Source organism: Schistocerca gregaria, chromosome 4, assembly GCF_023897955.1.
Source record: "Schistocerca gregaria isolate iqSchGreg1 chromosome 4, iqSchGreg1.2, whole genome shotgun sequence".
Taxonomy (NCBI): Eukaryota; Metazoa; Arthropoda; class Insecta; order Orthoptera; family Acrididae; genus Schistocerca; species Schistocerca gregaria.
The window spans coordinates 583,008,763-583,034,393 of record NC_064923.1 but is presented as its reverse complement, the minus strand read 5'-3'; positions in this window follow the sequence as shown (position 1 = coordinate 583,034,393).

Below are 25,631 nucleotides of genomic sequence, written 5' to 3'. Positions count from 1 at the left end.
GTGCATTATATTCGTAAACAGGTTCTGTTAGGGCAGGAATTTCCGTGCATACAAGCTGAGAAATCACGAAAACTCCAACAAAAGCCCGCGGTTAGTATTTCTGGGGGACTATGGAATTTACTAGAGTTCGACTTGGCTATTATTGTAGATAGCAATGTGGCCTGAGTAGAACATTGAGAATTTTGCTAGACGCACTTGCGATGTTAAGTAGCTACGCGTGGCGTAGCGTCAGCGAAATGTCATGCATGGTCCGTTAAAATATGCAGGAGAGAGCAGTTTGTGTTTATCTGGAATGGATTTCTGCAGGTTCTTCGCTTGACTGAAGTTAGGGCAAGGGTAGTGACGAACCCGCGCGCGTGGCCACGCTTGGAGCGTCTGCCATCTGTTAACAAGTATTCGATCCCAACCGATCACGTCAAGAACGGCGCCTAGATGCAACTTTCACCTACTTTCTGCGGCTCTCAACTGCTTTCCCACCTGAGCAAGTCAGCATGTGTGTAGATAAACACGTAATTGAATAGGAATTTCTCCTAAATCAAGTATGAAATGGATGTGGCACCCTCATGCCTGAGGGCACGTGTGTGAGGTTTTGACAGCTGACAGCCGCGTCGCTTCGCACTCTAGTTGACAGGATGTGTGTGGGGGGACAGTGCTTGTCCGTGTTGATTGGATTATTTTGCTGGCGGGCCTGTAGGCAGTGCTTTGCACTATTTGGACAGTTTACGAGAACTGAGCGTGTCTACACATCACTGTGCTGCATTATTTAGGAGCTGTCTGCATGTCTGTACTTAAATTATTTCAGGAAATTAGGAGTTGTTTGCGTGTCTGGAGAGCGTTATTTAGAAGTACTTTGCAGGTCTATGGGATGTGTCAGATGGCTCAAAGCATGTGAGAACGTGTGTTTCGTATCAGTGTGATAAATATACTCAATCCCAATAAAAATGTTCTGAAGTAAATAGAGTGCACTACTTCCTTACTCTCATAAGCATCCAAGTGCAGCCTAAGTTATTTTAACTCCATTTTCCTTTTACAGACCGCAATTCGGGATTATGTCGTAGGAGGGATAACAGTACCCTCTCGTGGCAGTAATGTGTACTAGGTCAGTTGGGGCCTAGATCTAGTGGTTTAGACACTGCTTGCAAAATAATAAAGACTTACGGTTGGGATGGACAGAGTCATTTTTCCGCCATCTCACCCCATAATCTTGGATGACGTAATGCGCTGTGCACGTTCGTTCACATTAGTGCAGGTTAGCCCATCAACATGTGTCGGGAAGGGTTTGTATCGGTCGGTCGAGGTGTGTGGTGGAGACGTTAACTGCTTCATTCGAAGTCGAGACAGGCAATGTAGTCGCGAAAATTCATTACAAGTACACAGTAGCGCATTCAGGTGCTGTCAATACGTACTAGGCCTCGTGGTGAACACATTGTATGCCTCGATCTTGGGTAACGGTACTTGTCTCATCACCTGACGTCATCAGCAGCGCCCTCTGGCAGTGGCGGTGTTACTAAGTCAGTTACAGTCCGGATCTCTTGGTGAACACACTGGATGGCCCCACATTCGATTACAGTACTTGCATGATCATGGTACCTCCCTCTGGTTGTGGCGATGTGTACTAAGACAGTTGGAGTCTTGATCTTGTGGTGAAGACACTCTCTTTCAAATTCTAAAGGTGGCAGGGGTAAAATACAGGGAGCGATAGGCTATTTACAATTTGTACAGAAACCAGATTGCAGTTATAAGAGGCGAGGGACTTGAAAGGGAAGCAGTGGTTGCAAAGGGAGTGAGACAGGGTTGTAGTCTCTCCCCGATGTTATTCAATCTGTATATTGAGCAAGCAGTAAAGAAAACAAAAGAAAAATTCGGAGTAGGTATTAAAATTCATGGAGAAGAAGTAAAATCTTTGAGGTTCGCCGATGACGCTGTAATTCTGTCAGACACGGCAAAGAATCTGGAAGAGCAGTTGAACGAAATGGACAGTGTCTTGAAAGGTGGATATAAGGTGAACATCAACAAAAGCAAAACGAGGATAATGGAATGTAGTCAAATGAAATCGGGTGATGCTGAGGGAATTAGATTAGGAAATTAGACACTTAAAGTAGTAAAAGAGTTTTGCTATGTAGGAAGTAAAATAACTGATGACGGTCGAAGTAGAGAGGATATAAAATGTAGACTGGCAATGGCAAGGAAAGCGTTTCTGAAGAAGAGAAATTTGTTAACGTCGAATATAGATTTATGTATCAGGAAGTCGTTTCTGAAAGTATTTGTATGGAGTGTAGCCATGTATGGAAGTGAAACATGGACGATAACTAGTATGGACAAGAAGAGAATAGAAGCTTTCGAAATGTGGTGCTACAGAAGAATGCTGAAGATAAGGTGGATAGATCACATAACTAATGAGGAGGTATTGAATAGGATTGGGGAGAAGAGAAGTTTGTGGCACAACTTGACTAGAAGAAGGGATCGGTTGGTAGGACATGTTTTGAGGCATCAAGGGATCACAAATTTAGCATTGGAGGGCAGCGTGGAGGGTAAAACTCGTAGAGGGAGACCAAGAGATGAATACACTAAGCAGATTCAGAAGGATGTAGGTTGTAGTAGGTACTGGGAGATGAAGAAACTTGCTCAGGATAGAGTAGCATAGAGAGCGGCATGAAACCAGTCTCAGGACTGAAGACCAGAACAACATGTACACCGATAATGTTACTCTTATGAACGGATTTGAACAGATAGATTATCGGACTACTCTTCGATTCTCAAAGGATTTCTGTTGAGAGGAAGCAGTAGAAAAACAAACGAGAATCTAACCAAGATTCTTTTAGTAATAAGGGAAACAGTAATTACGTAAAATCAAGCGATCGTCATTCTAATTAGGCGAAGTTGTACCAAGTACCAGCACTATTCGTAAATAAAGGTGGCTGCTAATATTTACTTTACTTGATACTGAAATACTATTTTTACGTATAGGACTCGAGACAATACTACACTTTTGCAAGCAATATACTACTGGTTTTTCATGAAAGGCACAGAGAAGGTATTAAAACGTTTTGGGGGGAGCTGTGTCTCATTAACATTCACTATATTTATATTAAAGCTGAAAGCTAATGATCATTGCAGATAAATGATTGTTAACTGTGGAGCATTACTATTTGAATGTCATGTTTTTTTACCAGCTGAATTATGTAAAAATTCTTTAACTGAAAAGATATCCTGGAGATTATATGCTCTACTCCGATTACTATTTGTATTCCCAAAGAGTATTCGCTTTTTTATATCACATTGCTCAAATGGGGCCTGCGTTCTTTACATCAGTTACACTCCGAATAACAGTAGCTAGTTACTTATTATAGTACAGTAATGTTGCAAAATTGGTAGTCGCACTCCATTTGCACTGTTAGTGTACATAGAAAGTAAAGCCGTATCAGCAGCTAATCTATGCGTAGACCACATCAAGAATGAACATTTTGGTTAAGACGCTATAGGAAAAACACCTTTTAACTATATATAGACGAAAAGTTAAACACTATTGCTTAAAAGGCCGTACAGTCATTATTACTCATGCTGGTTGCTTAATTTCTCTAGCCAATAACTGTTCTGTATAATCCGACTTTTACACATGTAACTCTACTATTGTACTGTGGTTTCAACAAGAACAACATTCAAACAAAGGTTTTAGACCTCTCCTTGGAAATTATACTTTAGTGAAACTTTAAATCACCTATGAAAAAGACATGGAGCAATTCACAAACAAGATTCACTGAACTGTAATAGAATCTAATGTTCCACAAATGTTATTAAATATTGTTGTAGAAATCAATTACTTTCCTTAAGTTCAACAAATCAGAATACTCTAAAATATCGTGGCACTTGAAATACGACCCTGTCTAGGTAAATGGCTAAGGATAAAATATGGGAGCTCGACATAATGCTTAAAGACGGCAAACCTATTGTTGGACAAGGAAGCACATAACTTCTCCATGCTGTCATGTAGCACTCAGCTGGTTATTTGAGACGAAGGTCGTGACCTTTACGACTACTAATAAAGCGACAAACTTACGCAAGGCTCTTACTATGTAGCAAGTTCTCAAAATTCTCTTCTTAGCGTTTGATTTTGTAGTACAGAAGTGGCCAATGTACGCCACGAATCATAAGCCAAATTGATTCCACGTCGGAGGCGTGTTATATAATGTTGCGGCTTTTCTTGCCTCCTTCAGGACCCAAGATGTGAGCACTTTTCATGCTGTGCACCGATTACCTCTTGCCACAATGGAAGCTTTCAGTTCGACCGCCAAATTCTCCCTTTCTACTCCTGCCTCGTGGGTTTTGTAGCAGAGGGCTAAGGGACTTAGTTCCAGGTTTATACAATTATAGTCCTGGTTACCTTTCGCATGAACCAGAGCTGTAAGTATACTTTTAATATTTCATTACTTTCGTATAACATTACTTTGATAATTACATACATACTGGTAGATTAGTTCTACCGACGAATTATTAGGAAAACATTTGCATAGAAGTACATTATAGAATATGGTTATACAGATGTCACATTAAATAAAAACAGCCAAAGAAGTCATACAAATAAGTATATTTGATATCGGCATCAGTATTACAGGTTGACTAACTACGGGGAATATTCCATCCAGATAAAGGTGACATTTGAAAGTTAACGAAACTTGCTATTAACACAATACGGTTCGTAAGTCAATAGGAAAAACGGGTAACCAACGAAAATTGTACACTGGAAACAAAAGGATACAGGAAAACTATATTCTTGAACGTAGTCAGAAACCGAAAGAAACACTCTTCTCCTCGTTTACATGGTGTCATAGGAAGAGTCTAGAACCACCATTAACAATGGTATTGCTTAGTGAAATACTGATAATTTTTAGTGCACATATAAAGGGGGCGTCAAAAAATGAGAGTTCTTTGTTATTAAACTTCCTGGCAGATTAAAACTGTGTGCTGGACCGATACTCGAACTCGGGATTTTTGCCTTTCACGGGCAAGTGCTCTTCCAACTGAGCTATTCAAGCACGACCCACGACAAGACTTTACAGCTCTAATTCCGCCAGTACCTCGACTCCTACCTTCCAAACTGCGAAGACGGGTCGTGAGTCGTAGCGAAAGGCAAAGATCCCGAGTTCGAGTCTCCGTGCGGCACACAGTTTTATCTGCCAGGAAGTTTCATATCAGCTCACACTCCGCTGCAGAGTGAAAATCTCATTCCTTTTTGTTATTGTTGTTCTTACATTAAATATGTTCGAATGTGTGTGTGAATCCCTAAGTTACCAAACTGCTGAGGTCATCGATCCCTGAACTTACACACTATTTAAACTAACTTACGCTAAGAGCAACACACACACCCATATCCGAGGGGGGACTAACCTCAGGCGAGAATGGTCACGCAATCCGTGACGGGGCACCTGAAACCGCACGGCCACTCCGTGCGACCTGGTCTTAAATTAGTTATGTGATATATGTACTTCGCAAATTTAAGAAAATATGCCCTTCAAAGGCAATACATTTCTGAATTTCAATATCTTGGACATTATGCTATTTGCCATGTAATTTCAGTTACATCGTGCGTTTCAGATTCCTGTCGGCGCAGCTGTTCTCGCCAGAAAGCACATGTATCTAGCAGTCAGTTGACGGCAGCACCACTATGAGACGTGAAGTGACATGCTGGCAGAGCGAAGGGGAGTCTGAAGCAGCCGCGTTAACATGGTACCAGTGTGAGTTACCGTGAACAGGGGCGGGCTAGACTTGGTTCGATGCCGGGTCCATGCAGGGCGCGCACCTGGCCCTGCTCATGTTATCGCTAGGGTGGCCTGAGGAGCAGGCTGCTGTCGCCGAGGGAAGGAACAGCAGCAGGAATGGAGTTGGGAGTACGAAAATCCGAGTGTAGTCGTCCTTCCAATGTGCGACTGTAGTGTACGGCAGGCAGAGTTTGATGGAAGCCCTGGTTATAGTATGGCACGTTCGCTGAGTGCATTTTCCATCGGTGTGGTTAGTCTGAGGCTCTTCCAGTGTGGTCGTGATTCCAGATTGTGGGCGGACGTGCCGGCGGAGTCACCACCAGGAAGCAGTTAGTGCAACGGCAGTGAGTTGTCATATGCTAGTAAAAGTATACATGTATGGTGTGGCAGGTGGCAGTTGACGCTAAATAACGAAAAGTGTGAGGTGATCCACATGAGTTCCAAAGGAAATCCGTTGGAATTCGATTACTCGATAAATAGTACAATTCTCAAGGCTGTCAATTCAACTAAGTACCTGGGTGTTAAAATTACGAACAACTTCAGTTGGAAAGACCACATAGATAATATTGTGGGGAAAGCGAGCCATAGGTTGCGTTTCATTGGCAGGACAGTTAGAAGGTGCAACAGTTCCACTAAAGAGACAGCTTACACTACACTCGTTCGTCCTCTGTTAGAATATTGCTGCGCGGTGTGGGATCCTTACCAGGTGGGACTGACGGAGGACATCGAAAGGGTGAAAGAAAGGGCAGCTCGTTTTGTATAGGGGAGAGAGTGTGGCAGATATGAAACGCGAATTGGGATGGAAGTCATTACAGCAAAGACGTTTTTCGTCGAGGCGAGATCTTTTTACGAAATTTCAGTCGCTAACATTCTCCGAATACGAAAATATTTTGTTGAGCCCAGCCTACATAGGTAGGAATGATCATCAAAATTAAATAAGAGAAATCAGAGCTCGAACAAAAAGGTGTAGGTGTTCGTTTTTCCCGCGCGCTGTTAGGGAGTGGAATAGTAGAGAGATAGTATGAACCCTCTGCCAACCACTTAAAAGTGAATTGCCGAGTAGTCATGTAGCCGGCAGGGTGGTCTAGCGGTTCTAGGCGCGCAGTCCGGAACCGCGCGACCGCTACGGTCGCAGGTTTGAATCCTGCCTCGGGCATGGATGTGTGTGCTGTCCTTAGGTTAGTTAGGTTTAAGTAGTTCTAAGTTCTAGGGGTCTGACCACGTAGTTACGTCCCATAGTGCTCAGACCATTTGAACCATTTTTTAGTAGTCATGTTGATATAGATGTAGATATTGGATAAGTGGAACAGTGATATGGAGCCAGGGAGACACAGAATCCAAACAGAAACAGAGATGGACTATGAACAGTCAACATGGTGTTCACCTGTGTGTAACGTAATATAGCATTGGGTTCCTGCAACAGATGGTGTTTACATCTTAACATCCCTATAGGTCGTTGGCAAATAGGGCATTGGTATGACTTGTGTCACTGGGTGGTGTTCGTAATTCCATTTGTACTGGCATCCGTGTATAACCAAGTGCGTAGTGCTAAATATAATGGATCTTGGATTTATAAAGCACGACAAGGCCATGTTGTGGTGCCATGATGAGAAGCTTTAGTGAGAATGTGACCACAACGTCCCCTCATAGTTTACTCTATGTTAGCTTTTTTGTCAGTATACGCTGTCTGTCTGGTGAATGATATGGAGTTATTTGCATGTGGTACTATTTGGTGAGCTGGTATTGCTGTTGCATAATTACTTATCTCCCCTCTCCGTAACGTTAATTTGAGCGGTGCAATGCAATATTTATAATGTATCAGATTAATGTATGTATTATTTTTATTTATGTTCTTTGGCACACCTTTTAGGTTCTAATTAATTTATTACTATTGGGTTGAGGAATTATGTTGATCGACGTAATTTTATTACTGACGCATTTAGTGTCTCATGGAACTAATATCAGTAGTCGTCATCCCTGTCTTTTATCTTCGCATGATGTAACCAAGCAATTAATGCTAAAGTTACTCACAACAGTGTACGGCGTGGTCCACCTTGCCGATTTATGAGGCTGGGCACAATACTCAGCTGCTGAGAAGACCAGCGCTATGGATGGTGTGGGAATGTACCTACTGGGGCTATCCCACGTCGTTCCACACGATTTTTGAATAATATTGCTACAACATTTTATCTAGGCAGCGGTATATTCAAAATGTATTTTTTATTTGAAAGTGTGCTTTCAAATGTGACTCAAAGGTACTTGTTATGGCAAAGATAATTCCCGTTAAGTTTCACTGTAAGCTCTGTGTTAGGTTGTTTATTGTTCAGATAGAATGCACGCAGCTACTTCAGTTTTACTTGAACTGGGTTTAAGTTACCACTTTATAAAATAGGAGTTTATAAGTAATAGATGCCGTCCGACTAGCAGAAATTTGTTGACCTGGTATTGGGGAAGTGGGAGATACATAGATTGAATAATAGGGGGCCTAAGACGGAGCCCTGTGGTAGAACATTACTTAATTTTCCCTCTTCGCTCACATTTTCTTTCAAGTAACATAGCTCCAAGAAATCGTACATAGAAGGAAGTTCTACAGTATACTAGTGCAGAAAACAGAGAAATACCCAATGAGACGAACACAAGTAATACTTATAATCAAAGACAGTTATTACACTGAAGACATCTCGATTTATGATGCATGCACGAAAGACATGGTTGTTAAAGGGATGTGCGATATCCAAGTACAACAGTACATGCCATGCTACGTGTTCCCATGCCGGTAACCAGGATGTATCGAGACCTTGCAGTGGGGCCTTCAGTTCCTATATCACCGCCAATTCCCACTGTAGGATGGTCGTTGATGCATAAAACCTCTGCTAGATAAATATAAATGTCATGCTGTATCCCAGAGCCAGTCGGCCGCATATTTCAGCATGGAAGTTGCCGGCGTGAAGGGTTAAGACGACTCAACCTCTCGCCCGGGTTATCACATGTAACTGGAGAAATCGATAACTCTGGCACAGTTGTTTGCTCTTATTTGCCCCTCACTGCATCACACTTTGGAAGGTACTCGACAGAGATCGTCTCCCATTGTTTCATCGAATGCGGCTTATAACGAACCACACTTACTAGGAGTTTTGATGAATAGTAGAATATGATAGCAAGCCGATATGACGAAATTTGCAATCCCATTTTTTGAGCTATGTTTACCTAAAATAAAATCGCAACTTTGATGTACAAGAGGCGATCGGTGAAGTGTATGAGTATATTACATTCAATTTTCACAATTTTTCCAGGTTTTTCCGTAATACTCTGGAAAATTATTTTGATTTTTGATTTTAAAAGAAGGTAATTATCCTATACATTCAGTTTGTTTTATTCGATCGTAAATGGCATGTATTTAGATTTTTTCAATATTTTGATTACGAAATTTCTCGTAGTAGTTTATGATATGTTATATGAAGAACCTTTATAACCAAAGTTTCATGGAAAAACAGTTATACGGACGAGAATATGAAATATTTATTATATTTGTAGTCTGTCATACACCGTAACTGTTACAAAACTCCATTTCAAAATTATGTTGAATAACGTATAATTATTTTTATAAATTTGTAAACGTAAAAAGAGCGTGTATTATCTGAAACTGTTCATGTCTGCGAAAAACTACGTACAAAAGTAAATTTGAGCAATTACCGGTTTTCGAACAATGAAGAACTTAATGCTATGATACGTCGTTTGTTGTACATGCCGAAAGTATTTAGTCCTTGTCTATACTCTGAGATGTAAGTCAGTGTTGGTGTCGTGGACACAGTGTGATGCATGTACAATTTTTTGTGTTGGAAACTGAAATTTGTATTGAAAATGCATTCGAAATGCTTTACGAACTTGTTGATTGAGGAAGCAACGAATAGGAGATGTTTGTACGCTGGAAAGAAGACTGTTTCTAGCGATAGGGAGAAACTGATGCATGAATTTCTTTTTTTTTCCATGAATGGGTGTGCAATAGAAGAAAAAAAGCGAAAACGGGAACAAGTAGTTTCACTATCGTTCGACCAATCTCTATCTTTACATCATACGCTAGACTTAAAGAAATCTGGAACCGCAAATACTTTCACGATATTAGGTGAGTATAAAAATCTGTACTCATTAGATTAACCATGAACATTACTATTTTCTGTACTATACAATTATGTAATTACAGACCTATAGAGCTAGCGAAAAACGCAGTATTTCATCATGAAATTGCCTAACAGTGACTTTTAATTGGTGTCAGGGATCAGCATTGTTTGTGGCTGAGGGGGAAACTGTCATCCTAGGGGGTTTTTGCGGACCCATTAATACAATATTATTATTTCTGCCACTTATTAAATTATAAGATGGTAATTAGGGAAGATTCTGAAACGCATGGATTATTAGAGTTATTTTCAAGCATCTTCACAATATTTTATAAATAGAACGTCCCGAGCCAACTTGGAAGTTGCCAAAGAAATACGACAGAGGCGCCACATATAGACAGCTGACAGCACATCCGCTACTGCATGTTTTGAACTACGTGACGACACTGGCATTCAGAGCCTGTTCGTGAATCAGAGCACAATGTAAACGAGTCTTCTTCGCAGAAACGTGATAAATTGTGTGCGTGAGTTTGTGAACTTATATTATCACGGTGAAGTCCTGGAAATGTGCCGGCTGTAATTATTGTGTGGAGGAAGTCGGCGCCGGCCGGTGCGGTTCTAGGCGCTTCAGTTTGGAACCGCGTGACTGCTACGTTCGCAGGTTCGAATCCTGCCTCGGGCATGGATGTGTGTGATGTCATTAGGTTAGTTAGGTTTAAGTAGTTCTAAGTTATAGGGGAATGAGGACCTATGAAGTTGAGTCCCATGGCTCACAGCCATTTGAGGAAGTCGTCACATATTCGTAGCTTGTACACAAAACATGATTACGTTTTTTTTTATCCATATTGAAGGAGGCCAGTTGTCATGCCTAGTAAGTTCAAGACATATCTGTTCCCCATTAATCGATGCTCACACACGTTCACTTGTATTGATATCGTTTAAACAGCTGAGATACATGATAAGGTTTTAAATATATTCTACAGAGCCATTTTCTGCGTTCATCACACACCGTTAAGGTAATAAATCTATACAAGTTACTCGATGTTTTAATTGTGCTTTTATAAAAATGCTATTTGTGATTTTATGTGATCCTGAATTTACATTTTTCTCGTGATGATAATACCGGGTAATCAAAGAGTTAGTATAAATTTGAAAACTAAATAAACCACGGAATAATGTAGATAGAGAGGTAAAAATTGACAAACATGCTTGGAATGACATGGGGTTTTCTTAGAACCAAAAGAAAAAACAAAGGTCACCAAATGTCCGACAGACGGCGCTGGACAGCAAAACGTCAGTAACTGCTACCGTGACGGGTGAGAGGTACGCCGATATGTTACAGAATCGCATGATCCCCAGCCTGGCTGATAAACACCTGCTGGAACGTACGATGTTTATGCAGGATGGCGCTCCACCCTATATTGCTAGACGCGTGACAAATCTCTTGCTCGCGTCGTTTGGTAATGATCGTCACGCTTGGCCTCCCAGGCCCCCAAACCTCAGTCTGTGCGATTATTGGCTTTGGGGTTACCTGTGGTCGCAAGTATATCGTGATCGACCGACATCTCTATGGATGCTGAAAGACAATATCCGACGCCAATGAATCACCATAACTCCAGACATGCTTCACAGTGCTGTTCACAACATTATTCCTCGACTACAGCTATTTTTGAGGAATTATGGTGGACATCATCTTTGCTTTGTCTTACTTTGTTGCTATTCTGATCAGATGAAGCGCATTCTGTCTAATAAAACCCCATGTCATTCCAAGCATGTGTGTCAATTTGTACTTCCCTATGTACATTATTCCGTGATTTATTCATTTTTCAAAATTTATACTGACTTTTTGATCACCCGGTATATCCAGAATATCATATTTCGGAGAATTCGGTGTACGTTACCCATATCGACGTCATGTTTAACTAGTGTGTGTGTGTGTGTGTGTGTGTGTGTGTGTGTGTGTGTGTGTGTTTAAACTGGTTTACTGCTTTAAGAACACTTTCCAAATAAAGGACTCTACAGAGGTAAATCCTTTCAGTACTTTTTTCTATGTACATTAATATGGGAATATACTTAAATCTTTTAGAAGTTTTAATAAATATCACGTAGTATCGAAAAAAACCTACATAAGAACGAGTAGGACTCACTCAACAAGGGTCTCGCAAAAACTTAAATGTGTGTATACACTACTGGCCATTAAAATTGCTACACCACGAAGACGACATGTTACAGACGCGAAATTTAACGGACAGGAAGAAGATGCTGTGATATGCAAATAAATATCTTTTCATAACATTCACACAAGGTTGGCAACTGTGGCGACACCCACAACGTGCTGACATGAGCAAAGTTTCCAACCGATTTCTCATACACAAACAGCCGTTTACCGCCGTTTTCCTGGTAACATGTTGTTGTGATGCCTCGTGTAAGGAGCAGAAATGCGTACTACCACGTTTCCGACTTTAATAAATGTCGGATTGTTGCCTATCGCGATTGAGATTTATCGTATCGCGACATGGCTGCTCGCGTTGGTCGAGGTCCAATGACTGTTAGCAGAATATGGAATCGGTGGGTTCAGGAGGGTAATACGGAACGCCGTGCTGGATCCCAACGGCCTCGTACCAGTAGCAGTCAAGATGACAGGCATCTTATCCGCATGGCTGTAACGGATCGTGCAGCCACGTCTCGATCCCTGAGTCAAAAGATGGGGACGTTTGCAAGACAACAACCATCTGCACGAACAGTTCGAAGACGTTAGCAGCACCATGGACTATCAGCTCGGAGACCAACGGTGAACCTGGATGCACGACTTGCAAAACGTCATTTTTTCGGATGACTCCAGGTTCTGTTTATAGCATCCTGATGGTCGCATCCATGTTTGGCGACATCGCGGTGAACGCAAATTGGAAGCGTGTATTGGTCATCACCATAGTGGCGTATCACCCGGCGTGATGGTATGGGGTGCCATTGGTTAGACGTGTCCGTCACCTTTTGTTCGCATTGACGACACTTTGAACAGTGGACGTTACATTTCAGATGTGTTACGACCCGTGGCTCTACCCTTTATTCGATCCCTGTGAAACCCTACATTTCAGCACGATAATGTACGACCGCACGTTGCAAGCCCTGTACGGGCCTTTCTGGACACAGAAACTGTTCGACTGCTGCCCTGGCCAGCACATTCTCCAGATCTCTCACCAACTGAAAACGTGTGGTCAATGGTGGCCGAGCTACTGGCTTGTCACATTACACCAGTCACTACTCTTGATGAACTGTGGTATCGTGTTGAAGGTGCATGGGCAGTTGTACCTGAACACGCCATCCAAGCTCTGTTTGACTCAATGTCCAGGCGTATCAAGGCCGTTGTTATGGCCAGACGTGGTTGTTCTGGGTACTGATTTCTCAGAATCTAGGCACCCAAATTGCGTGAAAATGTAATCACGCGTCAGTTCTAGTATAATATATTTGTCCTAAGAATACCCATTTATCATCTGCATTTTTTCTTGGTGTAGCAATTTTAATGGTCATTAGTGTGTAAAGTTTAACCATGCCGGGAATCGATAACTTTGACTAATTGTGCGTGTTAGTGATATCGAAACTGGCAAGATAAGGAAGTATCAGACATAAATGGTTGTAGCTTTTGAGTGCATTGCCGTAGAAGCTTAGATATTTAACACGTGGCCTTTAGTATGTGTGACCAATTTTAACTTTGTAGATCTACCCGTTCATGACAAAAAGGTGTCTAAACAAAATGGTTCAAATGCTTTAAGCATTATGGGACTTAACTTCTGAGGTCATCAGTCCCCTAGAACTTAGAACTACTTAATACTAACTAACCTAAGGACATCACACAAATCCATGCCCGAGGCAGGATTCGAGCCTGCGACCGTAGCGGTTGTTCGGTTCCATACTGTAGCGCCTGGAACCGCTGGGCTACTCTGGCCGGAGGCTCTTAACAGAAGGACAGGCAAACAGTTGTACAAGAAATGCCAAATAAACTTTCATCGGGTGATATAATTGGAAATTAAGATTTTTCGGAATTTTCCACTTAGCTGTGCGTGAAACCTTGCGTCTGGCCAAATTTCATAAATCGAGGTCAACGATAAGATTTCGATGGGCGAGTTTGCGAGTATGAAAATATGTGACATAAATGGCCGTAAAGTCTCACTGCATTGACACAGAAGCTTAAATGTTTTACGTCGCCAAGTGACCAGAGACCCAAGTATGTGACACAAAGTTCAATTTGATGTGTCCATCCGTCCTTGAGGGACACTGTTCTTAACAGTGAGAAAGACAGACCGATAGATAAGAAAGTGATCTTATAAGGGTTCCATTTTTACCGACTCTGATACGGAACCCAAAAATGTTATACAAAAGCAGGTATACTTAACAAAAATATCCTGCGTAACAAATTAAATGTATCATGTACATATCAATTAAAATACAAACGCATCGATGAGTCATGGCGGAGGATACCTCGTACCATAGTCAGTTATTCGGTTTCGTGTTCCACTCACAAATAGAACCAGAGAAAGCCGAATGTTTGCATGATGCCGTGCGAGACGTCATTTCTCTATCTTATTTCCGTGGCTCTTCGGTCACTTGTGTGTTGGTGACACCAACAATGTCTTACAGCTTGTTTCAAATGCCCATTGTCTAAACATATTTACACTGTGTCACGAAAGGACGTCTTCTTTCCCAATAAAGTTTCACAAAGCGTTTCTACAAGAATCGCGTGTTGATCGCAACTACCGGAAACTTCCTTTAATCCGAGCAGACAGGGTATACAAACACTGAAGAGGTACTCAAGATTGAGTCGCACGTATGTTTTATACCTGGGCGGCTGTAGAGATTTTACACTTTCCTAGAATGCTGCCATTCGTGTCCCCACCAACAATGTTTATAATTCGTTCCATTTAATCTCCCTTTGCAACGTTATGTCCTTTTTTTCTAAGTTTTCTATGTTTAATTTTGTGACTGAAACAAGACTAAACTGGTATTCTTCAAACGCGTGTGTTTCAGTTGTAATACTGAACAACGCAACTGATGTAGCTACGGAAACGCCTTCTGATAACTGAATCGCCAAATCTGAAGTTGCATAACTGTATACCAGTATTTTCAATTAAATTTGCCAAAGTCATTACAGTATCAAAACCGTGAACTAAAGACGCTACCGATTAAAGATTATTGTGCGATACCGAGAGTAGTACTAAAATGCGTGATCTCAAAATGAGTGATCTCACAATGCGTGACATGTAATTCTAACACACAAGTTAACTTATAGAATTACCAATCGAATTTTGAGAGAGAAAATAACCGAAATGGTTCAACAGAAATGCCCTGTGAATTTACATACACAATCTAACAGAGCAAAGTTCCAAAACGTGAACAACACACATGTGAATCTAATAATCCACTGTGACAAAATAAAATTGTCTGCATATAAAATTTGAACTTAATTTTAGCTAAACTAATCTAGTACTGAATTCTGAAAAGTAAAGTGAACAGTAAGTGAATTCACTGTGTTACGACTGTAATGTAAAACCGACTTCAACAAACAAGCTGCAGACCGCTGTCACTGCCCTCTTTCAGGCAGACCATGCGATCTCCAAGTTCCAGGCTGCCGTTCCGTCACGCCCCGGTGTTCTGTCCCCGGAGGTGGAATATAGCCCGAATCAGTACATAGAAAACAGAATACAAGTTTATGCAGAATAGTTATAACGTGGTTGCCAGACTGGCTTCTATGAGCGAAGACCATCACAGCTCCATCCCGATGACTGACCTGGCACACTCAATCCCAAGCTAAAATTGTCCATCTATTTATATCAGTTTTTCCTTCTTTTCTGACGCAGTGTCAGAGAGAGACAGAAACTATGGCAGGGATAAATTCCCACACGTCATCCACTTACAAATGGCCACTCTTGGGTCTGGCCTAGTGCCCCGCCTCATACATCGCAATAACTTAAGGCAACGCTGCAGTGTACTGCCTCGCTGTTCCACTCAAAACAAATTGTGTGTGCAATACTGCCGTCGCAGCTTCGCGCCCGCGAGTGCCATGTTTACCTTTCCTGGCCCGCTCACTGTTGACTGTTACCACACACTGCCAGCGGCCACAGATTTCATCTCCCAACCGTGCCTTCATTGAATTTTGACATAATTTTCCCTTTCCTTTGATTATGACTAATACTAGTGCATCATACCTCCTACCTTTCGACAAGATTCGTCCCGAATCGAGATATAACGGACGTGGTCTGTGGCTGCTTAAACATATCTTGCTCCTAAAACTGACATTTTACCTACTAAAACTAACTATAATATCAAAACATTGACTCTACATCTGTACATTGTTTATACTGGTTACCCATGCCATAAGCAACTGATGTGTTGGCATTTCCTCTACTGGTGCACATTTCCACATCCTCCACAAAGCTATACTCAAGAAATGTAGAAGAACGTCACACCCTATGGCTGAAATTCTCACCGTCATTATTCTGTCGCTCCGATGATGTTGTAACGTTCGAAAGTGTTCCAGTACTTTACTAACAGCGATAGATCATTCCTGTGCATTAATATACGAATGCGTCGATTCCAAAAACTCTGGGTTTAACGTGGATTTTAAATATGTGAGATTCTCCACTAATAATATCTCCAAAACCCCTTCAGGATAAAACAACATTCCATGTGACAAAGTTAAAGCTGTTTCACCCGTACGTGATGCTGGAAGACGGAAATCTTCCCCCACAATCTCACAAACCATACCGTTTATAATTATTCCACTTTTCCGCAGTTGCTACCTCCTTATTTTATCCGCTCTCTGATTGGTATAACAAGTGACCATCATCAATATCGGCGTAAATACCTAACATAACCAATGCCTCACTACCTTCTGGAAGAAGGAATGTGTCGATAACACCTCTTTCTCACAACCTCAGCCATTCGTATTTCCCAGGAACAGTCCAACTTCGCATGTACTACTATCCGTAAAAACTGGTCGATTAGGGCAAATCATCACTCGACCGTGCGTAGAATGCTCTAGTTCTGACAATGGTAGTACTCAACGAGTTTCTCCGTTCGCGAAAATGAAAAGTACGTCTCGCATCCTAGTCTGCACCCATTTACCGATCTCCTTCCATTTCACTGGGTATGGACGAATAGTTCATAACTTGAGTCAACTCCAACTACTGGAAAATTGACTTCGATGTAAATTCGTGCCCCATCTGTCCTCACCTGTGCCAACGACACATGAAAGAAAATTTGTATGGAGGCCCATGTTACCTCCACTACATATTCCATATCTGGTGGAAATTGCCTCTTCGCTAATTGTAATCCTCTAAAAGGATCGTCTGGCGAGATTAACACTGGACTAAGATGCCCTTTTACCGCATGATATACTGCTTCCTGTGACATCGTTACTTCTGTACGTGCGTCACTTAATCGGTCTGCTAACACCCTGAACAACCTGTCAATAGCCAACTCACAATCCAATATGTTTAATCGTTTCTGCAGCATCTCCAAATCACTATTTATAACTTCCTGTGTGTCTCCCACATATCGAGTCAACTCCTCCGCTAAGAGTCGTACGAGCTTGGTGTTACTCAAGACCCTCGTACCTAGGCTTGACAAGCGTGCTACGTGCCACTCTATGGTTCCTCTAACCTAACTGATCGCTTGTTCCACCTGCATTACTGATTGATTCAGCGTTCGGACATTATCGTCATCTGCTGTACCGAACACCGTTTTCAATATCTTTCCCCCTGCATTTATCCAACCCCTCTTGTGCCTAGTGGCCACCTGCGGCATATTCTCCCCGAAATGAGACAATTGTGCAATAAGTTTACTATAAGTCAACTGTAGCTTTGATACTTCCCTTATGCTTCTTTTAATATGTGATTCCTTCCCCCCTCGGCATACAATCCGAGATGATTCCTGTAATTTTCGTACATCACTCCTGACTTTCAATACCTCTATTGTTTCTCGTAGTGAGCACTTATGACTTGTTACTAATATACCTGGTTGCCGTGAATACAGTAACCCTGACTGCAAGGTCTGGATCATTATCCGCTGATGTCTGGCTTCACTTCTGTGACCACAAATCAGCATACCTATGGCTATCATCCGGCACATCTACATATGTTCTGTCCCTGCGAAGGAAAGGAACAAAACATGCCCGTACCACCCCTTTTCCACTACAAGTTACTACAACATCGTACGACATCCTCAAAAATTCCTGATAGTTCACTCTGCACCTATCGAATTCTGTAAAAAAAATAGACTTCCCCATACAATAACAAAAAACTAAACCAAAAAACAAGAATAACGCAACTATTATCGGACCCACCAAAACCCGAGAAAAAAAAACAGAAACACAAAAAAAGCAAATTATCCCTTGATACCAAAACGCCAAATGTAAACATGCCATACAATATTACACGTACAATAATTTACTCCCTTCGGGATCGTAATACATATGGAACCTTATGCGTCCGCCGTTGTTCTTCTGCTGAGCCCTTCTTCCTCAACTTGCATTGTCTAGCCTCTGCAGTCGCGTCACTTCCTTGTAATTGAGGTAATCCATTCCAACCATTCCTTTAAAAAGCTTTACTCTACTCACGTGGATAATGGATGTTTTTGTTGGCAGCTGAACTTTAACATTCACAGGCGAAGTCATCTCCACGACCTGCTATGGTCTAGGGTACTTCGTCAAGAATTTTATCATCTTTCCCTTAGGTGTATATGAATTCGTGATTAATACCCTTTGATCTACCGTCTACTGTGGTAAAGGTCCTAACTCCTTATTCTGTTCTTCCTGTCTCTCTAATGCTTTCGTATTGACCTTCTGTAACCTCTTCCAGACTTCCTGTGTTGTTCGTGCAAATTCCCTCACTGCGTCCCCTTTAGCTCTCGATTTCAGACATAGAACGTCAAATGGCGATGGCATCTTCCTTCCATATACCACCTCGAATGGTGACATTCACACCCCCGAATGTATTTTAGTTTTATAACTCGATACCACGTGTGGAAGATATACGTCCCAGTTCTCGTGGCTTCAACTCACATAATAACTTAGCATTTTCTAAATTGTCCTACTTACTTGCTCCGTTCTCCCATTCGCCTCTGGATGAAATGGACTGGTCAGTAACTTTTTAATTCTCAATGGACAACACACCTGTGACATTAATTCGGACATGAAGTTCGTTCCCTGAATCATAATTATGTTATCAGGCACCCCAAACTTCAGTAACCAGTTATTGACTAAAGCTTGTGCTACCATACTTGCCTGAAGGTCTGGTATTGCGACCAAGGCTAGAAACCGTGAAAAGTGATCAATTATAGTTAAAGGTAACGATTCCCTGCCGGTGTTTTGTTGAACGGCCCACAAATATCTAGCACGATAAGCTCAAATGATTTCGAAGCCTCTGGTAATCCTTCCAATGGAACTCTTGTGCGCGCGTGATGACTGGGTGTTGTGTGATGTCCTTAGGTTAGTTAGGTTTAAGTAGTTCTAAGTTCTCGGGGACTGATGACCATAGATGTTCAGTTACATAGTGCTCAGAGCTATTTGTACCATTTTTTCTTGTGTGCGCCACATCTGCTCACTGCGCACACAGCAGACAATTTTCTATGTATTGTTCGACACCCCTTGGCCAAGTGCACCACGATAATCCTTCTGCTATTCGTCTTTTTGTTACTCGACAACCAGCATGCCCCAAAAGCACATGATCATGGGCCTGCTTAAGACATCCACTCTCGAATTCTTTGGTACCACTACCCGTGGTCAGCTCCTGGTAACTCTACACAACAAATTTCCCTCCAAAATGAAATGTGGTTGAGTTCTGAAAACCTAGAACACCTCATCCTCGGCTTGTGCCCTTTGCTATTCCGTGACACTCTTATCCATTCCTTCTAATGTGTCTAATTTGCCACTTAATGCATCTGCATTCCGATGTTTCTTCCCTGGCTTGTTAATTACTTCAAAGTCAAATTCACTTAATTTTAGAGACCACCGTGTTAACCAACTGGAAGGATCCCTGAGACCCAGTAACCATATCAATGCTGCGTGATCCGTCACGACCTTAAAGTTCCTACCATAAAGGTAACAACGAAAATACGTTACTCCATTTAATACAGGCAACATTTCGTGTTCCGTTGTGGAATTATTCCGCTCTGCCCTATTCAACTGTCTAGAAGCAAACGCCGCTGGATGCTCCTGTCTGTTCACCATTTGTTCCAAAACACATTCTACTGCGCCATTTGAAGCGTCACATGATAAGATGAAGTCTTCTTCAAAATTCAGAACACCAATGCCAGACCAGAAACTAATCTCATCTTTAATTTATCGAAAGCTTCCTGACACTCCTCCGTCCTTTGAAATTTAACACCTTTCTTTAAAAGCTTTGCTAATGGCTTAGCTATTTTAACAAAATCTTTTACAAATTTACCTTAATATGAACAGAACCCAATAAAGATTTTAATTGCTTTATTGTACGTGGTGATGTAAAATTCTGAACGGCCTCTGTTAAGCGGGGATAGATTGGAACCACTTGTTCACTGATTACATCAGCAAAATATTTGACCTGCGTCTGCATAAAATATATTTTTCGAAACTTAATGTTAACTCTGCCGACCACAATCTTCTAAAGACTTCTCTTAAATGTGATACAAGTTCTGGTATATCCTTCGAAAATACTATAATCTCATTTAGGTAAACCATATATGTCTTTGGTTTCGATCCCCTTAAAATACCGTTTAATAATAGCTGAAAAGTTGCCAATGCATTCTTTAACGCGAACGGCATACTGATATTGTCCCCCAGCAACAGTATAAGCTGTGTCCGCGGCTCGTGGTCTTGCGGAAGCGTTCTCGCTCCCCACGCAGGGGGTCCTGGGTTCGATTCCCGCCGGGGGCAGGGATTTTCTCTGCCTCGAGATGACTGGGTCAGTATGTCTCCCATCCTCATTCACTCGCAATTCGCCGTAGTGGCGTTAAAGAACGTGTGGAGCGGCGGCCGAACCGCCCCGCGAGGGTTCTCCCGGCCACCAATGCCATACGCTCATTATTATTAGTAAAACCTGTCTTTGCTCGATCCTCTGACGATACTTCCAACTAATGCTGTCCTCTCCGTAAATCCATCGTTGTAAAATACTTATACTGTCCCAGATTGTCCAATGCGTCTGTGATATTCGGATATGTGTCCCAAATGTTTATCGCATACAGAAATCTCTAATCCCACAAAAACCTATACTTCCTTGTAACATCCACCGACTTCTTAGGTACAAGAACTACATTGCTTGAATATGGACTATCGATATGCTCTATGGCTCTATCCATTAGTAGTTGTTCTATAAACTTCTGTAGTAGCGGTTGCATATTACATGGTATCCTATATGGTTTCCTAAACACTGGTTTATTATCCTCCGTTGGTATGTGATGCTTTGAAATCAGTGTTGCCGGTAACCTACACAACGTGGCCAATAACAGCCCTTTCGGAAAGCTAAAATCCGCTCTGCCGAAGTTATCTATACTTACAGCAACTCTATAATCTCCTTCCACATACGGTGCGTGAGCTAATTCCTCCGCAAGAAACAGTGGCCATTATCCAACTCCTCATTACTAGAGAGTGGGTCCACCATGTACAACGTATCCTTTGGTAAGTCCATATTTATCGAAACCCAAACTACCTCCCTTGTACCTGACAGTATGTTATACTACTGATCGACCTTCAATGAATCCGTTCGCAGTTTGCCTACCGTCAGCTTCATGTTAAGTGCGCCTTTCGACATTCGTCCATTTCCAACCGTTTCCCCCGTGCAGAACATTGTTCCACCGAGTTCCACTGTTTGTTGCCAAAGATCTACCCTCACACGATGTTTGTCAAGGAAGTCCAGTCCGAGAATCACCGAATACTCCTCACCTACACACGGTAACACCTCTATGTGCTCACTAAACTTAGTTCCTGTGACCACGAATAGAATTACCGTCGTACCCAATGACTCCACTTTATTGTCTTCCACTCCACGCAACTTATAACGTCGTGACTCAAGCCTTCTCCTGCTTAGCAGGTCTAGACTAATAACAGACACGTGTGCCCCCGTGTCAACTAGAAACCTTTGTTCCCTTCCTTTCACCAAGCCCAATAAGGATCATTTCGTCTATAGGCCTACGTAATTTCGCTCGGACTGCTCTCCGACGGTTGAAGTAATCCCGTTCTCGTTTGACGGTTGCTGCCGTCGATGTTCACCCCTACTTCCACTTCTGCAGTTCACTGCGCGGTGTCCCATTTTCCCACGTGAGCAACCTCGCAACTAACGCTGACATTGCCTCCTAATATGCCCTACCTGTCCACAACCAAAACACACAATTCCTATTGTCAGAACTTTATGCTCCACCCTTTCCTTCGTCGCCTAATCTACCTCCTCTAACTACATGGCTATACTTAGAGCTTCCTCAAGATCACTAGGATTCTTCCTTCTCAGCCGACGTGAGATCTCTGGCGGTATTCCTCCCAAAAACACATCTAACGCCCTATTCTCAACCTCTTGCAACAGCACTCTATTAGTCTCCACATTCTGTGGCATTTCGAACGTCTGTACATTCTGTTTTCGAATCCTATCTGAGAAAACTTCCACAGTCTCATTTCTCCTCATAATTAACAAAATTAATTTTTACGAAAAAAACTGGTAATATCCTGTTTTTGGTACCTCTTGCGTAACCCAGCCTCTAGCTCTGAAAACGTCCCCACATTGTTCAACGTTTCATGGTGTAATATTTTTCACGAAAAAACCTGGTAATATTCTGTTTTTGGTACCTCTTGCGTAACTCAGCCTCAAGCTCTGAAAACGTACCCATATTGTTCAACGTTTCATGGTGTAATATTTTTCACGAAAAAAACCTGGTAATATTCTGTTTTTGGTACCTCTTGCGTAACCCAGCCTCAAGCTCTGAATACGTCCCCACATTGTTCAACGTTTCATGGTGCAATATGTACGACTTGGCATCCCTTAACAAGCGTAACTTCGCCACTCTCAACATTACAACATCCGACCATCCATTGGCCTCAGTCATTGTGATAATGTCATTAAGGAGTACCGACACATCCTTCATGGCTTTACCCGGAATGTGGTACATCAATGCCTCGATTGCCGGGTCAAACGGTCTATGACATTCAATGACCTGTAATTTACTTTTATCTGACATCCCTTCCCCTACTTGCAATGCCCCAAATCTCTCTGCTAATTCTTCATGTTTTTCCTTGTCCATTATCCTCGGCTCTTATAAAACCCGAATTTGCTCATTTTGAGCTTCCATTGTAGTCACCCCTGCAGCCTCCACTGCTGACCGTGTTTCCACCATTCTAGCTTATAGCTCCACTGTTACCAATAATTTCACTCTGCTACTCCTTAAAATTAGTTCCTGCGACGAATTATCGCCAATCTACATTCTGAACATTTGCGCGTCAAAAGACCAAATCTCTTACAAATAAAACAACTTTATGGCACCCTCTTTGTACACGGTAATCTGTAATCTGTTAGGTTACAAAAATTACATCACTTAGGCGCTACGTTATCATGTCCCCCATTTCCCTTGAATCCAGATAAATCTACAGACTCCTCAGACCTTACAAAAGACATCTTCAAAAACTCTCCAAATTCATACGTAACTCTTCAAAAAGCAAAAGAATTACACATGATCAATAAATCAAACGTCACTTACCCATCCACATCGTGCTCTTGTGCAGGTGAACTGCCCTGCTTTCCTCCCTATACTGATAAGGACGAACACCTCCCAAATGACAAGATGTAACAAGAACTGCATGTCCAATCATCATGAACCGAACAACTCAACTACCCCTCTACACAGGCACACCTCAACGCTACTTGCTCGACATAAGATGTGGGAGTGGAAATCCCTTACCAACATTGTAACTAGTACCACTTCTCGCACCAGTGTTGCGGGGTTGGTGTGCCGAAACAGGGTCTCCAGATAGCAGAGCTGAAGCCGAGATCCACTGCACTGTATTTTTTCAGGAGTCAGAGCAAAGTTTAAGAGCGTTAAGGGGCAGTGCCGAGTGATACAGTGGTATTCGGTAACATTCGTTTGTTCAGATAATTTACAGTACTTGATGGGTGACGCGTAGTGTCGTCGTGTCCCCTGCGAGTCCAGCCGACTTAGCAAACTCCTGCTATGCTGATGCCACTGCTGCCTTCATCAAGGCTGCCCTCTGGAAGTCAGCCGCACTCTCCCGGTCGCTGTCCGCCAATGCATTGAGAATTGCGCCGAACTGCAGCCTACGTTTCTGGGACTGCTACAGTTTCTGGTCCTCGCCACCCTCCACCCTGTTTGGCCTGCTCTGTCCTACCATGGGAAGAGGGTGGGTGTACTGGTAACCCATGGCCCTCAGGCCGCCACTGCTCCTGACTCGACTCATGCGTTGTTGGAGCTCTGTTGCATCTCCTGCAGCATACGCCTCGCCCGGACCCCGGTAAGCCAGGTGGGAAGCGAGTGGAACCGATCCCCTCCTGGACCCACTGCTGACCGCTGTCTCTGCCGTCTTTCAGGCAGACCATACGACCTCCAAGTTCGAGGCTGCCGTTCCGTCCCGCCCTGGTGCTGAATCCCCGGAGGCGGAATATAGCCCAAACATGTACGTACAAAACAGAATACTTACAGCATTCCTGCCAGGCTGCCCGCTATGGTGAAGACCAGCACAGGTCCATCCCGATGCTCGACTGACCCGGCACACACTGTCGCAAGCTAAAATAATCCGTCTATTTATATTAGTTTTTCCCTTGTTTCTGATGTAGTGTCAGAGAGAGAAGAATTGGCATTGATAAATTCCCACATGTCACCTTCTTACATTTCGCCACTCTTGGCTCTTGCCTAGTGCCCCGCATCATATATCACAATAACTTAAAGCAACGCTGCAATTTTCTGCCTCATTGTTGCTCCACTCAAAACAAATTATGCGTGTAATACTGCTATCTCAGATCCGTGCCCGCGAGTGCCACGTTAAGCTTGTCTGGCCACTGGCTGTTGATTGTTACCATACTCTGCCAGCGGTCCCTGATTTTATCGCCCAACCATGCCTTCATTGAGTTTTGACCAAATTTCCCTTTCCTTCGACTAGTACTAATACTAGCGCATCAGTATAAAAAAAACATTAAAACTTTACGTTTATCAAAAATATACAGTACACCTAAGTAATTAGTGCAGCAACATTTCACCTAAAAAGTTTCGGCTTGTAAAGTTTACTTTTTATAAATTCCATATTTCGCAATTCATGATCCTGTGTAATACTCTCTTCTTACTCTGCATGCTTTATCGAAACTGTTTAGTAGCGTAGTCAACTGCCGACTTTTTCATAACGTTAGCTTAAGAAACCGACTGCAACGACAGTACTGCAACTAACCAAAGATCACACTGTTTTATACAGGACCTGTGTGGCGGAATGTACTGTCCATTGAAATCTAATGTTTGAATTTTTGAGCATACTAATATGAAATACGAGACACGCGGTGAAAATATAAAGCACGCCTCACTTTCCTTGAATCCAAAAAATAAACCAGAAACCTTAAAATTAGAACGATGTGACTGTGTCAAGCAGCGCACAACTTAAATTTTATTGTAACATTGCAGGGTGGTTTGCTTACACATCTGCTTCAATCTACAGTTTTACACACTTTGTGACATGACTCCAAGTCATTCTGTTTCCTCCTACAGTCACTCAGAGACATCCCTACCCTGTACATAACAGCTACAACAG